This window comes from Dendroctonus ponderosae, unplaced genomic scaffold (assembly GCF_020466585.1).
Source record: "Dendroctonus ponderosae isolate FM_Combo_2020 unplaced genomic scaffold, Dpon_F_20191213v2 Dpon_F_20191213_1, whole genome shotgun sequence".
Lineage (NCBI taxonomy): Eukaryota > Metazoa > Arthropoda > Insecta > Coleoptera > Curculionidae > Dendroctonus > Dendroctonus ponderosae.
The window spans coordinates 39,088,993-39,092,388 of record NW_026017110.1 but is presented as its reverse complement, the minus strand read 5'-3'; the positions used below and the strand labels follow the sequence as shown (position 1 = coordinate 39,092,388).

At 37.1% G+C, this 3,396-nt stretch overlaps 1 protein-coding gene across 2 annotated transcripts in view; it reads right to left on the bottom strand.

The window, feature by feature from the left end:
* Nucleotides 1–1,943: 1,943 nt before the first annotated feature.
* The window catches only part of LOC109535568 (estradiol 17-beta-dehydrogenase 8), a 22,247-nt gene continuing 20,794 nt past the window's right edge, over nt 1,944–3,396 (bottom strand). For both annotated transcript variants that reach the window (XR_007281309.1, XR_007281313.1), the window contains exon 7: nt 1,944–2,454. The gene's annotated coding sequence lies outside the window, so the exon portion shown is untranslated. The remainder of the gene's footprint in view (nt 2,455–3,396) is intronic.

Sequence of the window (3,396 nt, the reverse complement as noted above, 5' to 3'; positions counted from 1 at the left end):
GCTCACTTGGGGAGTACGAGAAAAATATTGAAAATTTCTAGAAGATATTAAGTTGAAGATCGAATTTCAACTTTGCTATTAAGGATTATTTTGAAATTGTTCCATGTTTAATTAGTAGCATATTGGAATACTTAAGCATTCAAAAAGAAAAATTACGATCTTTGCTTCAAACTACGAAAATTTTCGATATTGAAAAAGTTCTGTTCTACAATTTTTTGATGGAAAGGCACAGCGGCATTATGTTTTTTGCCATTAACAGATAGTTACAGGTGGATAGCCCTTGTCAATAATTACAATAATCTGTCAAACTGTGACTTACCTTGAATTTTCTTTCACGAATTTGCGGATCTGCGATTAGTTTAGGGGAAATGCTACAGTAACATAGCAGGAGCTGAAAAAACTCACGCCAATAAAGGGCAAGGAGAGTGGTTCCAGGAAGATAGTGGACGACAATCGATGTTCGGGTTCCAAGCACAGAGGAACAAGTATTGGACATAATCGAATCAGGGCCTTCCAGGGGCACTCAGAGCACAATAACTGACACTTTCCCAGGCACCAACTAAATACCGGCTACATTCCTACCACGTTTGTACGATACACACAGCACAAGGAGATACAAATGGAGCACGAGTTAATTAACTGAATGCGAGAAGCTGCTTGATAAGAGTGGATAATAAGGAGATTACACGGGCACCAGCTTGTTTGCAGTTAAACATTCAAATATTTCGTGTTGTATGGATTATTTATGTAAACACAAACAGAGGCAAGTTTCTGACACAAAACCCCGCAGAATTCGAGGTTATGAGAACAGGTTGACATTTCGAAATAGGTTCCGTCATTCAACGATTCCTGTTGAATTTACCGTTTATCCTTGTCTATCTTATTTTCACTCTATTTATCCATGGTTACCGGAATTTTAAATAATTACGAAGCAACAGGTATTTGCGCAATGTTAATTAGGAAGATTACTTTGAAAAACATTGCTGCCGTATTCCTGATATAGTTTTTTGCAAATTTCTCAGTTTTTAATAACAATTAATTTATTTTACGTTTTTCTGTACTCCTATAACACCGCCAGACAACACCCCCCGAGGAATGACGCCTATATTGAATCACCCTGTATATCAGTGGCAGTGATGATGACGCATTTGTCGAAAACGCGCGGCCATAGCTTTTGTTCAAGGGTTATTTAATATTCTGGAATTACATGCAAAGTTTATAACAAAAAGTTTGACTCAAATTTATACAGTGTGTACACATTCACGTTATCCTTTCTTTAGATACTGCTACTTCAGGATACGCATATCCTATCAAAAATCGTCAGGTGGTTAGTTTGGGTTAGTTCATGTCGTGAGATACAAAAATATTGAAACACCTAGAGAATTACAAATTAAATGGTTTATCACAATGCGCCAAACAAACTGATTTTATAAATTGTCAAAGCCGAATCGGTAACATGATCGAATCCAAAGACAATTGTTTCTAACAATGTAAATACAGGTTTAGAAACCAAAACAAGACTGTTTAGAAAAGTGCATTTTGCATTTTTGGTTGTCACGAAATATAAGGTCTTTTGTTTGAATTAAGCCAGTTTGGGATGTATAAGCAAATTTTATAGCGCTGTGTAACTAGCATATCGATGGTAGTTATCAAAGTGCAAAATCTCGCAAAAAAAAGTTTTTTGTTGTCAATTTACAGGAGAAGCGAAAAACGGTTACACTCTTCAATTGAGAAATTTGAAAAAGTATTATAATTAAAATAATTTGATATGCTGAAGCATTTTCTGGGGATATACATACTTTTTTTAAATTTTAGTTGCTTGAAAAATGTACTTACGAAGTTTTGATCTTTAATATTTAAAATGTTTACAAAAACTTACGAAATTTTGTAACGCAATGTCAATTTCTAAAAAAATCAGTCTGTTAACAACAACAATTAAATATTTCTGATTTTTTATTTTATCGGTTTCTATCTATCATCTAAATCTAATACAACCTCTCGTGCTACCTAAACTAACTTACAGATGGTCCTGGTCCTCTAGGGACTCCATGACGGATATTTATTAACAATGTTAACAAATTAACAACTAACTTAATAATTGTGCAATTGCCCTCTACCTTATCTACTTAAATAAAAACTTAAGCCTACTACATCCTCTCTTGCTTCCTAAATCTAACCTAAAGTTAGCCCATGGTCCTCGATGTGGTGGCAGGCGTGAAAGGAGTCGCACTCCATTTGAGTGTGCTCTTTTTCGAGGTAATATTGGTATATTTCCAAGTCTTTTGTTCTGGTCAAAGCCGATAAGGCGTTCGATAAGTTCACGTTCCGATTTTGGTAACCAGATCCCTGACTAAACTTTAAATATCAAAACCTCGTAAGTCAAATTAGGATATTTATGCATTACTGTCTGGCAAATACATTTTACGACGTTTTGGCAGATGACGTCGGGGATCCCTAAAATTAATAATGCACTTACAAACCTTCGTATGTTTAAAGAGTATGAATTTTTTGTAATTTTTTGTAAGTGTTTATCGAATAAAAGGCTGAATGTAAAAAAACTCGACTTTATCCACGAGGTTTTGCACTCTAACCAGCGTGTTGGGGGATCAAGTTCTAAACTAACCTGATCCGGCTCGTAAGGACCAAATGTTGGGGGATCAAGTTCTAAACTAACCTGATCCTGCTCGTTTGACCTAATGTTGGGGGTGGCACCTTTATGACCTTGGTCAAATCCAGTTCGTGAGACCGAAATGTACTCGTCTCACTTGGATAAATAATTTAATATGCCAGACACGAGTATTTGAGGGAAAATTTATTTTGTTTGAAGGACCAATGAGTGTGGGGTACCAGTGTTTGGTGGGTATTCTTGTGAGTAGTTGCAGGAGGAAATAAATCTGCCAATTTGAGATGTGCCCGCCGAACTTGCACGGGCGGCACGTTTATTTTGCCACTTTTTCTAATTGGCCTGGGCAGTACGTTCTTTAAAATGGGCTGTATGGCGTAATTATTCTACTTGAGTGGGGAACTGTTTCCAATTAGTTCACTTGATCACTGATTTGATTTGAGGGTGAATAATTACGGGTTGGGTTTTGAGGCACTTCTCTGCCAGAGTCTGCGATGTGTATTGCTTTGAGGCTAAACACTCCCGAATTGTACGACTTGAGGAGAAACAACTAACTGTGTACGATTTGAGGTGAAATTACAAACTGTCTACGACTTGAGGAGACACAACAAACTGTGTTCGAGTGAAAATACAAACTGTGGTCGACTTGAGGTGCGAATACAAACTGATGATCTCTTGTCACTTTTTCGACTGAGGTAAAGAGGAAATCAGAAGTGCAGGGTGAGGGAAACAGGGTATTTCCCACGCTCTGTGCTCGGCTCTGTTGGGTGGTC